Below are 14,838 nucleotides of genomic sequence, written 5' to 3' on the forward strand. Positions count from 1 at the left end.
ATCTGCTCATGTGCATGCTCGCTCGCTCTCTCGCTCACTCTCTCTCTCTCAAAAACAAAAAAACCAAAGGCTTTTATGTGTGGCAGACTTCTAAATGTTCGTAAGAACAGGGAAGAGAATAGTGACAGTATGGCCCAGTACCACAAATAACTTACAAGTGACTCTCATACCACTGTGTTCTCAATTCCTCAGCTATGGCCTCTCCTGGGGAATTTCTCCTTAGGCCTCCATATTGCTTATACCCAGGACCCTTCCTCCCCTTTTGTCCTGCTCTCATCCCTACTTCCCTTCTTGTGGGCTTCCCTCTCAGCCACCTTTATTTTTCTTAACTGTTTCACTGAGTCATTCAGCTCTCTTTTCTGGCTCTCAAACTTTGAGCAAGGGCTCTTATATTTCTCCATTAAAAACACTAGTCAGAATCCATCATCATAGTATTTTTCTTAACAAACAAGCTATCTACTTCTGTGGTGATTTGGCTCATTGCCCTAGAGAGGAATAAGTGGCTACAGTCAGTATTCTTTTCAGTATTGTTTTGTTTTTATTTCTGCCACTTTTGTTAAAGGAAAGACAATAGGGCTGCTTGCCACTGAGAGTATTTCTGTGAATTGTCACAAATTTGGAAAAGAAAACTAAGGTGAATTAGGAAGTACACTATTGGCTTCGAAGTCAGATTCCTGGTGCTAGCTCTGCCTCTCTTTGGCAGTGCAGTCTTTAACAAGGCACATAGTCTGTGTTTCTTCATTGGTAAATTGAAGGAGGTGGGTCAGTGTTCTTCAAGCTTAAGCTGAAACCTAAACACAAAACCAATTCTCAGTGGCGCCTACCAAAGCAGGGAAGGAGGCCAGACCCACCCCATTAATTCTTCCTCCTCCTTGGCCACTTCAGCTTCCTCCGCACGGTTCTGAAAACACTGATCTAGATGGTTTTCATCCACAATTGTTCCCTGCTTTTCTCATGTTTCTGAGCAGAATTCACAGTTTACTATAAATGCTTCTTGTAAGTAGAATGAGAATAGGTAGATAAAAGCCTGACAGAGAAATGCTCCATGGCCTGGCATAGCGGAGGAATTTTGGAGTTGTCTGATAGTCATGAGTTGTTTGTGGCCCTGGGCTAAGCTGTAGCCAAATCTCCTTTGTCCCCACCCCCTGTATTCACTGTGTTTAAAGCTAAGCCAGTCAGAAGTGTTGAATCACTATACTGTACACCTGAAACTAACATAACACTGTATGTTAACTGTACTGGAATTAAAATTTAGAAAATAAAAATTAAAAGTCTGTCACAGATCTGGCCTATTTAAGAAAAGATGTCCTTGTTGAAAAATATTTTTCTAGAAAAAGAGACAGGATTATTTTGATTGAAATTTGACCTTTGGTATTTGACAATAATTGATTAATATTTTATTGTCTGATGATCCCTGTGCAATCAACAATACACTTACAAAAACTCATTGTCTGATTGCTGTGGCTAAAACTTCCAGTAGTATGTTGAATAAAAGTGGTGAGAGTGGACATCTTTGTCTTGTTCTGACCTTTAGGGGAAAGCCCTTTGTTTTTCTCCATTGAGTTTGATGTATGCTGTTGAATTTTCACATATGGCCTTTATTATGTTGAGAAATGTTCCCCTAAACCTATTTTGTTGAGAGTTTTTATCCTGAATGGATATCGTACCTTGTTAAATGCTTTTTCTGCATCTATTGAGATGATCATAGGGTTTTTATCCTCTTATTAATGTGACATATCACGTTGATTGGTTTTTAAATATAGAAACACCCTTGTATCCCTGGAATAAATCACACTTGATTGTGGTGAATGATTTTTAAATGCATTGGTGGATGCAGTTTGCTGATATTTTGAGGATTTTTGCATGTACATCAGAGATGTTGGCCTATAGTTCTCTTTTTTTGTAGTATCTTTTTCTGGTTTTTGTATCAGGGTAAGGGTGGCCTCATAGAATGAATCTGGAAGCTTACCTCCTCTTGTTTTTTTTTTTTTTTTTTTTTAAGAATAGTTTGAGAAGAGTAGGTATTAACTCTTTAAAAATTTGGTAGAAGGGTGCTTGGGTGACTCAGTCGGTTAAGCATCTGCCTTTTGCTCAGGTCATGATCCCAGGGTCCTGGGATTGAACCCCGTGTGGGACTCCCTGCTCAGTGGGGAATCTTCTTCTCCCTCCGCCTCTCCCCTCATTCATGCTCACTCCCTCTTTCTCTCTGTCTCTCAAGTGGATAAAAATCTTTTTAAAAAATTTAATAGAATTCACCTGTGAAGCTATATGGTCCTGGACTTTTTTGTTGGGAGCTTTTTGATTACTGGTTCGGTCTCCTTGCTGGTAATCAGTCTGTTCAAATTTTCTGTTTCTTCCTGTTTCAGTTTTGGTAGATTATATTTGCCATTTCTTCTAGATTGTATAATTTGTTAGCATATAATTTTTCATAATGTTCTCTTATAATCCTTTGTATTTCTGTGGCATCAGTTATTTCTCCTCCTTCATTTATGATTTTATTTATTTTAGTCCTCTGTGTTTTTAAGTTGATGAATCTGGTTAAAGGTTTGTCTATTTACCTGATCTTTTCAGAGAATTAGTTCCCGGTTTCATTGATGTGTTCCATTGGTTTTTTTTTAAGCCTCTACTATTACTTTTATTTCTACTCTAATCTTTATTATTTCCTTCCTTCTACTGGTTTTGGGTTTTGTTTGTTCTTTTTCTAGCTCCTTTAGGTGTAAGGTTAGGTTGAGATTTTTGTTTGTTTCTTGAGGTAGTCCTATACTGCTATAATCTTCCCTTTTGGAACAGCTTTTGCTACCTGCCCAAAATTTTGGACCATTGTGTTATTTATTTTTGTCCATGTATTTAAAATTTTTTTCTTTGATTTCTTGATTGTCCCATTCATTGTTTAGTAGCTTATTATTTATTACCTATATATTTGTGTTCTTTCCAGATTTTTACCTTATGATTCATTTTTAGCTTCATACTATTGTGGTCAGAATAGATGCATGATATGACTTCAGTCTTTTTCATTTTGTTAAGGGTTGTTCTGTGGCCTTGGAACATGTGATCTGTTCCAGAGAATATTCCATGTGCACTTGAAAAGAATGTGTATTCTGCCAGTTTTAAATGGAATGTTCTGAATATATCTGTTAGGTCCATGTGGTCCAATATGTCATTGCAAGCCACTGTTTCTTTGTTGATTTTCTTTCTGGGTTATGTGTCCATTGATATAAGTGCAGTGTTAAAGTCCCCTACTGTTACTGTTTCACTGTCAGTATCTTCCTTTATATCTGTTACTGGTTGCATTGTATATTTAGGTGCTCACATATTGGGTGCACAAATATTTATATTTGCTATATCCTCTTGTTAGATTGTTTCCTTTATTATTATGCAGTATCTTTCTCTGTCTCTTATTTAGTCTTTGTTTTAAAGTCTATTTTGTCTGCTAAAAGTAGGGTAATTCTGTTTTTAAAAGAATTCTAAATTGGATATGAGTTATATGATTTTAAAAATTAGCATTTTAGTTCCTAGAGTCAGTTTGTTGAGTATTTCTAATTCAGGGGAAGTAATAGTATGATGCGGCTTTATTTTTGCCAACTATGTTAAAATTTCTTTCCCATAGATCAGATACCACCATTGTGATATCGTAGCCAGATTTCATAGTTTTCATCTTACTTTGCATTCCTGAGAAGGAAGATTCATTTCATTTCAGAGATTTATTTCTTCCCTATTAGCAGTGTAGGGAATAATCTGTCTTTATGAATACTCCCTAAAAGACTGGCAACCTTTCTCCATTTTACATACTCTTCTATTATTGACTGAGAGAGCAGGAAGGTGTTGGTTGTTGGTAAGGTGGTGGTACTGACCTAGCACCCTTCAGTAGCCCTGAAAGGGAAGAGGCTGGCCTCCACTGTTGTTGACTCACTGGTGGTTCAATAAACTTAGATTGTGCCTTCAACCTGTTCCCTTAAAATCCCATCTGCATCTTGTTATGGTATGTTTACATACTCTAACAGTAAACTAATTTTTACCCCCTGAGTTCACATCAAGAAACTTCTTTTTTAAATATTTTATTTATTTATTCATGACAGACAGACAGAGAGACAGAGACACAGGCAGAGGGAGAAGCAGGCTCCATGCAGGGAGCCCAATGCGGGACTCAATCCCGGGTCTCCAGGATCATACCCTGGGCTGAAGGTGGCGCCAAACCGCAGGGCCATCAGGGCTGCCCAACGTCAAGAAACTTCTTATTGGGTATTTCATTTTGAGTTTTAGAAATTTAGGTACAGTATACTCATGAGTCAATGTGAGCTGGTTCAAAATAAAAGGAAATGACAAAATCAGAAGCATCAAAAATCATGGCTAGAATAAAACCACTGCTGGTATAAGTGCTAAGAACTACAAACAGGTTAAGATCAAATTCAGGGATATTGAGGATTAAAAAATCAAATAGTAAAATGCTTGAACCAGGGATTTACTTGAGGGATGACAGGCTGAGATGAAATGATTATTTCCAGAAAAGTTATATTAGTGGTAGCAGTACCTAATAATTGAATGCGGGAAAAATGTAACAAATTCAACCAGGAGAGTCCTTAACAGCCTCCGATTCTCTCTGATATTTGGGCCATTGCTCTCAGAAGACATAATAGGGAAGAATTACTTTTGTTAATAGAAAATTGATCTCTTCCCTCTTACTTCAAATGTTTCTGTCTCGGTCATTGTGACACAAGCTTTTCTGCTGAAAGTAGCTTTTTGTGTGTTGGAATTTTCTGATGGCTCTTTTTCTGCCCAGCCAGTCATCACTCTATTGCCCTGATCCTCCTTCTGTCCTGCTTCCCTCTTTCCTTCACTTCCCCCCTTATTTCACTGTCCCTTCCTTCTCCCTCCCTCTTTAGGGACTAAATTAGCTGTCTTCCTATTATATGACTCACCCCCCCTTTTATTTATTTATTTTTGTAATCTCTGGTCAGTTTTATTTGTGATTGCTTTGTGATTACTCTGTATGATAGGACATTTCTTCTTTCCTTCAGAAAGCTGCTTCCCTGTTTAATAGAAGTAAAAGGTGCATAGACTTGGCAGGCAAACTTTGGTGTAGATTCTGATTTTTCCATTTTGTAACCTCAATCAAGTTACTTCTGTGTTCTTTATTCCATTTCCTTACTATAAGTGAGGATCATAGCTACCTCCACAGAGTATTGTGATTAAATAAGATGAACTAGTTAATTGTTAACACTTCAACTTGAAAACTTTAATTTTCTTCTCTGTTTCCACTGCATCTTCCATTTATTTTTCTGATACTTGAAAAGATTTTCAAACTAGATCCAGGTACAAATCACCCAGTCAATTCAAGTCCAAATGCAGAGTTCCAGATTTCCTTCTCTATAGTTTCATTTTTTTTTTTTCAACTGAGGGAACATTTCTTAAGGGGACAAGCCTTACTCTAAGAGGTTTCAGTTATCTTACTTTCTTGCACTTATTTAAATCCTGAGTAATTCCTCCCAATTTTATCCTATTATCAAGCAGTGTAAAGGACAATAATGATAGGGAAAAATCATATAATAGAGTAGTAAGGGTTAACAAGAACAAGAAGTGAAGTGCCTGGATGGCTCAGTTGGTTGAGTGTCTGCCTCTTGGTTTTGGCTCAGGTCATCATCTCAGGGTTGTGAGATTGAGCCCCAGTTGGGCTTCATGCTTAGTGGGGAATCTATTTGAGAGTCTCTCCTTCTCCCTCTCTCTCTGCCCCTCTCCGCACTTTCATTTTCTCTCTCTCTCTCTCCCTTCCTCCCTCCCTCTCTCAAATAAATAAATCTTTAAAAAAAACAAGCTGCTTTTGTTTACTATGAATATTAGTTGTTCTTCTGGAATTTTAGAGTCCAAGAGCATCACTGAAACTCATTCTCTGCATGAGCTTATTGTATCATTTTGACTAAATGCTGATTCCCCAGGTTTATCACTTTGCAGCCTGGCAATACTTTATAAAATACCTGTCTCCTTCTCAAATGCATACAGGAATCTTGATACTTTTTTCAGATTAAAATGCCCTATGAGGGCTGGGTGTGTTGGAGTTGTGAAGCATGAAGCTAATCCCTGTGGAATTCATTCATGATTTTCATGTTCTGTCTTCATTTGTTCCAGGAATATTTATTACATTTCTGAAGCAGAAGTAACATGAATAAGATAGCCTCTATCCACCCCAAATCCACAGGTGGATAGGAAAGACAGATTTTCAAGCTACCACAGCTTCAATTAGTTGTTACTGTTCCTTTTTCATATGTAAACCCTTAAGGTCTCTGTTTAGTCTCAAGCATATCATCTGATATGGGAGCCACATTTAGTTTGCTTCCTAGAAACCATTGCCAATTCATTTTTTCTCTGCCCCCCTCCACTATAGAGGCTGAAAAAGCCTCAGACTCACTTTCCTATTCTCCCTTGTCAGTGAAATATAGGGAAATTTTTCTGGGGCTCATGGAAAGTCTACCTTCTGATAAAAGGAACAAGGTACATGGAGAGAAAGATCTGTTTTGGTTTCATTTGTATCACATACCACATTCAGATATTTTCTTTGTATTGTGATGCTTGGATCTGGGAAAGCTACCTTGAAGTCGCAAAGCAACCAGCCAATGAAACAAATTCCATATGCTAAGTATGTTCAAACATAACAATAGAAAGAGCCTAGATATTTTTGGTGCCATAGGTAAGCCACCAAACCAACTTGATGCTGCTCTGCCTTAAGTTTTTTATTCTTATTGATTTTGTCATTGCTGGTATTGCTTATTTGCTGCCCAAAGCATTCCTAATTGATCAATCTGGAAAGAGTTACTTATGCCATTAACATTTCAGCCTTAATAATCTTAATTTCTCAGACCTTGTAAGGCCTGGGCAAAATAGGTACATTCTAATTGTGGTTGGGGGTAGAATATGAAAGAGGCAAAATAAAAAATGGTCACCATGATGAAGGAAGGTTGTTGGGCACTAGGGAAGAAATAGTACCTTAACAAAGAAGAAAATAAAGGAATGCAGAGTACATATTTTGTCCTTATAATCGAATCTGGAGCAATCCTGAGTACAGCATTAAAAAAAGAATGATTTCACTCATGTGGAATTTAAGGAACAAAACAAATGAACAAAGAATACAAAAGAAGTAAATTGAAAAACCCCAGATTCTTAAATACAAAGACCAAACTAGGGGTTGCCAGAGGGGAAGGGGATGGGAAGATGGGTGTAAAATAGGTGATGGGGATTGAGAGTATACTTATCTTTTTTTAAAACTTTTTAAAATATCTTATTTATGAGAGAGAGAGAGAGAGAGAGAGAGAGAGAGAGAGAGAGAGAGAGGCAGAGACACAGAGGGAGAAGCAGGCTCCACGCAGGGAGCCCGATGTGGGACTCGATCCTGGGACTCCAGGATCATGCCCTGGGCTGAAGGTGGCGCTAAACCACTGAACCACCGGGGCTGCCCTTATCTTTTTTTTTTTTTTTTTTAATGGATCAGTTATTTAATTAGGTTCTTTGTAAGAAATTTAGAGCAGCAGTTTGTGAGGGTAAACTCCATTTGTGAGCGAAAACCCAGAGCAGAGCTAGCCCTGTAGCTCAGGAGAACAGCTTTGATTTTTGGCAGGATTTGCAAGTCCACAGATTTCTGATCAACCTTGAACTGCTCTGTAATCTCTTACTTGTCCTTCTCTGTGTCAGAGATCCCACTTTCCTGTTGTCTGAGTTTACATAGTGTCATCTTTTTAAAGTTAGCATCAGTGAGATGTTTGTGGATTTTCACACCCCTGACAGAATTTTGGTGGAGGTGGCAATGACAAATTTGTGTTGTATTCTACACAGAGGAACTCGATTGAGGGCCATAGGTTTGGTCACAGGTAGCAAGCCACTGCTCAGCCGCTTCAGGAAAACCAGCTGTTGCCTCTCTGGCCATTTCCAGTTTTCTCACATGCTAACTGCACTTTTTTTTTTTTTTTTTTTTTTTTTTTTGCTGTGGCTAAACAGCTTTCAAGGCACATCTTGAGAAGGATAAAACCTAGCCATTTTGTGAAGTTTAACCACTCAGGTTCCACTGATCTTGTCACCACCGACTGGTTTTGTGACAGTAGCAAGGACTTTCTACTTATTCTTTTCAATCCTGGATTTGGCTGCTGAATATTTCCTCTTGTATATAGCCTTTCTAGAATATATAGCCAATTGGGAATACCTGCCGATTTCTCTGACTAGGACAGGGTTTTGGCTATAGTGGGGCTTTCCTTTCTTTGGCATTTTAGCCTTGAGGATGCCCTTCTTAACCTTGCCACCAGTGTCAGCCTTCTTGGCTTCAGGTTTCTTCTCCTTAACATCTGACATTTCAACTTTCTCACTGGCCACCTTGCAAGATGGGAAAGACGAAGAGTACACTTATCTTGATGAGCGCTGAGAAATGTATAGAATTCTTGAATCATTGTACACCTGAAACTAATATAGCACTTTATGTTAACTATATTGGAATAAAAATGGCAAGAAAACAAAAATATAGTGTTTAGTTTATAATTTATCCTTTGCTATTTAATGTCATGATTACATGTGAACTGTGGCAGATTTTTAATTCCACCCTGGATCCATCCTGTTGCATAGATGATAGTTTGAATGACTAAAGCATGGCAATCAATTTTATAACTGGTCTTAAGTACAGATCATTACAAAAGAATATCTGCTGTAAAAAAAATAAAAAATATGAGCAGTGATTTTTATTCCTTGCTATTGATTACTAATGATCTTAACTTTTTTTTTTTTTATTTATGATAGTCACAGAGAGAGAGAGAGGCACAGAGACACAGGCAGAGGGAGAAGCAGGCTCCATGCACCGGGAGCCCGATGTGGGATTCGATCCTGGGTCTCCAGGATCGCGCCCTGGGCCAAAGGCAGACGCCAAACTGCTGCGCCACCCAGGGATCCCTGATCTTAACTTTTTAAAGTTTTTACGAAGTCTTCACTCAATGCCTATTTTAAATCTTTGAGGAATACCATTTTAATGAGTTTGGAACTTCAAATAAATTAGAACACTTCTCTCAGTAGATTGGGTTATATGTATCTTTCTCTTGCCCTTCATCCTTCTTTCTACTTAAATACTAGTTATGACTTTGGTCATCCTCTTGCTCTTGGATAAGTTATATGCTATTGTGACTTTCTGTTAGCACCTGTTCTACTCTATTTCTCACTTAGAGAAAACTTGACAAATGTCAATTTAAAGGATATCACTATATTCTATTTATGTATTTTAAGGAATGATTATTTGCTCAAAATATTTTCAGAGGAGCTGTTTTATGTAGGAAGATTTTCAAATGTCATTTGATAGCAAATTTGAATTACTGCATTGCAATCTAAATCCCAAGTAACTATGTGTATTGAGCTTATAAGTGCTGTTAAACATCTCAAATGAAGTGAGGTAGCCTCTGGGGGTTTGTTCCAGGGTTTTCTCAAACTGGACTAGTTATGTGATTTGGGTGGAAGCTCCCCCCAGGTCCAGGGTCCCACAGTCTTCTGACTGTGCCCATGCAGCTGACCTGTCAGAAAATTCACAGTAACCCAAGCTAACATGCCTTCATAGGATCCATCCATGATGCTAACACTGTCATTTGGTACCAGGAAAGGTGACTTCTTGAATATTTCTTACCTCAAAAAGCAGAGCCTGGGCTTGCTTGCTTGCTTGCTTTTTTTAAGATTTTATTTATTTACTCATGAGAGACACACAGAGAGGGGGAGGGTAGAGACATAGGCAGAGGCAGAAGCAGGCTCCATGCAGGGAGCCTGACATGGGACTCGATCCCAGGTCTCCAGGATCACGCCCTGGGCTAAAGGCCGTGCTAAACCGCTGAGCCGCCCAGGCTGCCCGAGCCTGGGCTTTCTGTTCTGGCAGTAAGTGCAGTCCTGCTTTTGCCTTCAGGACCACTGGGGCTCTTTCCAGTGACTTTGGGGGATTGAGTCTTTGGCCACTTCTGAGAGTCCTTGAACAGTCTCACCACCCTGCTTTACGTTGATCTACAAAAGCAGGAAGTCCTGGCTTCACAGAATCAAAAATTTCCCCTTCCAGAATTGGAAGCTGTCCTGGTATTTTCTGCACAAAGATGTAAACATGATTTCATGTTCCAGCGCTCCCTGCATCAAACATAATTCCATACAATGTGCTGGCACTGACATTGATGGGATACATGGAAGACAGGACCTTAAGCTACGTCTGCTGGTTTATATTTATATTTAGAATTCTGTTTATAACCAGGAGGTATGTAATGCTTTCCCATAAGAAATTCAGAGCAGTGTGTTGCCATTTCGGTGGCTCTAATAGTGATTGAAATTACCTTTTATGTGTGATGTGTATTCAGTTGGTCATCATAAAGAAGAGCCTACTTAATAATAGTTTTATTATAGAAGTTAATAATTTAACATGTACTGAATATCGATTTTTAACTAAATACTTTTTCTGAGAACTTTTTTTAGGGTATGATAGTTCCATTATCAGTCCAAAGGCCTGAGAACCAGAACAGCAGATGGTGTAAATTCTAGTCCAAGTCCAAAGGCAGAAGAACCCTTATGTTCTACCTCAAAGACTGTCAGGCAGAGAGAAGGAATTTTTTCTTACTCAGTCTTTAATTCTATTCAGACCTTCAAGAGATTGGATGTGGCCCACTCACATTGGGAAGGGCAGTCTGCTTTATTTAGCCTACCAGTTCAAATGTTAATCTCATTCAGAAACCCTGTCACACATTCACCCAGAATAATGTTTAACTACATATCTGGACACCCTGAGGCCCAGTCAAGTTAACACTTAAAATTAACCATCATGCAGGATTTAGTAATTGATTGGTAAAGGAAAGTGTGAAATCTAAGTGGGATCCCAAGTTTCTGAATGAGGGCAACTAGGTTGATCATATCACTATCTTGCCTTCATATTACTGATACCAGCTCTACTTAAAGAGACTAGATGAATAAATGGATTCATTTCAATGGTAGTTTTTTAATCATATGTATTAATAGCAAAAAAAAATTATATAATTTGAGGTTAGGAGAGAATATTAGAGGAGTGTTTTATTTTATTATTTTTAAAAGATTTTACTTATTTATTCATGAGAGACAGAGAGAGAGAGGCAGCAGAGACACAGGCAGAGGGAGAAGTAGGCTCCATGCAGAGAGCCCAATGTGGGACTCGATCCCAGGTCTCCAGGATCACACCCTGGGCCAAAGGCAGTGCTAAACCACTGAGCTACCTGAGCTGCCCTAGAGGAGTGTTTTAATAAACATGGTTTATATATTTTATGTAAATATGTGTCAAGCTCTGCCCTGGAGCAAGACTCTCAATTGAAACATGAGTAAGACAGTCTTCCCTCAAAAAGCCAGTAGGAAAGATAGATCAATAGGTCATTATACTGTGGGTAAGTACAAATTAATATGTATAGTATATTGTGGGAAACACAGAGGAGAAACACATGATCAGGGATAGATAAAGGGGCAAGGAATACTTTCCAGAAAGGTATTAGGAAACCATAAGCAATATTGCTGTAAATGCATATTGCAAGGTGGGAATGGGGAGTGATGAGTATAAGTAGGGGCCAGACAATGAATGTCTTGTTTAATATGTTAAATTTGTTCTGTAGGTGATGGAGACTCATTAAAGGGTTTTTAGGAAATGGGAGAAGAGTTAAAATGGGCAGAAATGGTCAAAGTTCCATATAGGAAGATCTTTTGGTGGCTGTATGAATCACATACTTAGGACAGAATCAGACACAAGGATACCAGGTCAATTTATTGCGGTAGTTTAGAATCAGAGAGGTAAAGATTCCTGTCAGCAGGAATAGAGACGGACTCTGGATTAAAGAAATGTTTAAAATCTAGATTCCTGGGGTGCCTGAGTGGCTTAGTTGGCTAAATGTCTGCCTTTGGCTTAGATCACGATCCCCAGGTTCTGGGATCCAGCCCTGTCTTGGGCTTTCTGTTCAGTGGGGAATCTGTAAATAATCTTAAAAAAAAAAAACCCACAACTCCTCCCGCCCCCCATAGATTCATAAGACCCAAGGACTGTTGGAACGTGAAGGTCTGAGTGAGGCATAAGAATCAAGGATGACTTTAGATTCTTTTTTTAAAAAAGATTTATTTATTTATTCATGAGAGACAGAAAGAGAGAGAGAGGTACATACATAGGCAGAGGGAGAAGCAGGCTCTGTGCAGGGAGCCCAATGTGGGACTCGGTCCTGGATCCCGGGATCACGCCCCAAGCTGAAGGCAGGCGCTAAACCACTGAGCCACCCAGGTGTCCCATGACTTTAGATTCTACCTCGGATTAATTCAGTACTATGATCTATGATAGGGAGGGGATGTGGTGTCAGTCTGCTAATGTTTCATAATAAATCACTCCAAAACCCAATGACTTAAAACAACAGTATTTATTCTCTTTCATTTCTCTGCCATTTGGTTGGGATTAATTGTTCTAGGCTGGACTTGTCTGAACTTGGACACAAGTGGCAGATTGGGTCTAGTTTTTGCTGACTCAGCTCCCTCCTTTCTTGGACCTATGGGTTAGCCAGAGAATGTTCTTTTAATGGCAAAGTCAGAAGCTCAAGAGCCCAAGTTCAATCACATAGTACATGTCAAACCCCTGCTTGTATATTTTATATATATATATATATATATATATATATATTTCAAATAAAATAGTCTTAATTTAACCATCTCTTTTTAAAATTTAAATTCAATTAATTAACATATAGTGTATTATTAGTTTCAAAGCTAGAGTTTAATGATTCATCAGATATATAACATGCAGTGCTCATTACATCAAGTGCCCTCTTTAATGCCCATCACCCAGTTACCCCCCCCTTCAGTTATATTTTTAAACACTCACTTGGTTAAAGCAACCTACATGGGTAAGCCCACAGTGAAGATGTAGGGAAGTATACACTATTTTTAGTGGAGGGAACTTCAACATCATGGCTCAGGCAATGGATAGAGAGAGAGGTGAAGAATTCGAGCTGAAAACTTAACACTGTGATGGCTATGTGGGTGGTGGATATGAGGACAGGACTGAAAGTTAGGGGACTGTTGCTCTACTTCAGAAATGATAGAGTTCAGGGCATGGGCACTAGAAAAGGGGAGGAGATGTTGAATTCGAGAAGCGTTCAAAGACGAGATGTTGTAACACAGAGGCCAGATTCAGGAAAAAGAGTCAAGGATGACTCTAGGCTTCTAGTTTGTCTGACTGAGATATAGGAGGAATAATGGTGAGTTCAGTTTAGAAAGCATGATCACATACTTTATCATTCAAATCAGGACAGTTTTGAAAATGTGAAAGATTGTTTTTTTTTCTTTTTTTTTTTTTGTGAAAGATTGTTATTAATAATTATGCCATGGGGGTAAACCTGTCCTGAGACTGACCTCAGGAAAACTGGTTGATAGTCATTCTGAAGTAATCATGGTGAAATCTTTTTTTTTAAGATTTTATTTATTTATTCATGAGAGAGAGAGAGAAAGAGATACAGGCAGTGGGAGAAGCAGGCTCCATACAGGGTCGATCCTGATCCCGGTCCCCTGCTGCCCAAGGTGAGATCTTTTAGCATCAAATTGACACTTGAATGTGAAAGACCAGAGAGAGATCTGATGTGATGATAAAGACTTGGGAATCATCAGCACACAGTGGGAAGTTTGAAAGCTGGAGCCTAGTTGAAATCATCCAAAGAAGCATATGTAGAGCATAATGAATAGAATGAGAAGAGGAGGGAAGGTTAGAGTAGATGATGGATGGGGAGCTTGAGAACAAATAAGAGGTGGCTTATGCCAAAGAGGGGAATTTAAAGGATCAAATAATCATATCAGGTCAGGGTCAGAGCTGCCTTTGGGTCTGACTGAAACCAGGAATTTGAACATGGTCAAGTTTTTTTTCACTCAGACTCTACATAGATTTTTTTTTTTTTTCCGGTCAGGCTAGGTGAGCCTTTGAGGCTAGAGCCAGAAGGAAAACAGTGTTGCCTTGATAGCTCAGAATACAAAATAATCTTGGAGGAAGGCTCTGATTGGCTGAGTATGAGTCACATGCTCATCCCTGTACCAATTAATGCAGCCGAATGCTATGGTTGGCAGTCCCACCATAACTGCAAAGAAAGGGAAATTTTGTTATCAGAAGAATGGAGGAAGATGTACTGGGCAGAAAGAATCAACTGTTACCATCCACAGTGGAGATTGGAGAGTTTTATAGAGGCACAAAGTTCAAGGGAGCAGGAAGTCTTAAGAAAGAGGCATTAAGTACAACTTCAAATGCGGTAAGCATGTGCAAGAATCTAAAGACTGACCTAGTCCTATTGTATTTGACAATTGGGATTTATTATAGCAGTTGCAGGAGAGCAGTGGGGTAAAAGTCAGATTATTGCAATTTGAGAAGTGACCAGAAGGTGGGTTGGGCACAGAAGAGTGTAGACTAGCATTTCAGTAATTTAGTAAATGTGAAAAAGAACAAGCTGTACAGTAGATTGATGGCAGTGTATGAGTGTTTTAGACTTGTTTATAGGCTAAGGTTTAGGAATCGGTAAAACTGGAGAGATTGGAGTTAAGAACATGTTTGCTGGGACAGTGCTGGGGAGGAGGGATGAAGTCAAGCACAAAGAGATGAATAGATTAGATTTGAAAAGGAAGAAAGACATTTGATCCTAGTGAGGAGGTTCAGCTGAGACTGGACATGGAGGAGTTAAAGGAAGGGTGGTACATTGAGAGGAAGAGCCATCTTCTGTGAGGGAGAACATCAGGGCCTGAGTAGTGAGCTTGAGAACAGCCCTGGAAAATTCACTGAAGGCAGTGCCTGAAGGAACTGACCAAAGATGAGGCAAAGAGTTCATAGGT

At 38.9% G+C, this 14,838-nt stretch overlaps 2 pseudogenes; both read right to left on the reverse strand.

Moving 5' to 3' along the window:
• Positions 1–7,505: 7,505 nt before the first annotated feature.
• Positions 7,506–9,109, reverse strand: LOC111094934 (annotated as a pseudogene).
• A 189-nt stretch (positions 9,110–9,298) lies between these two features.
• The window catches only part of LOC100688462, a 36,848-nt pseudogene continuing 31,308 nt past the window's right edge, over positions 9,299–14,838 (reverse strand).

Source organism: Canis lupus, chromosome X, assembly GCF_011100685.1.
Source record: "Canis lupus familiaris isolate Mischka breed German Shepherd chromosome X, alternate assembly UU_Cfam_GSD_1.0, whole genome shotgun sequence".
Taxonomy (NCBI): domain Eukaryota; kingdom Metazoa; phylum Chordata; class Mammalia; order Carnivora; family Canidae; genus Canis; species Canis lupus.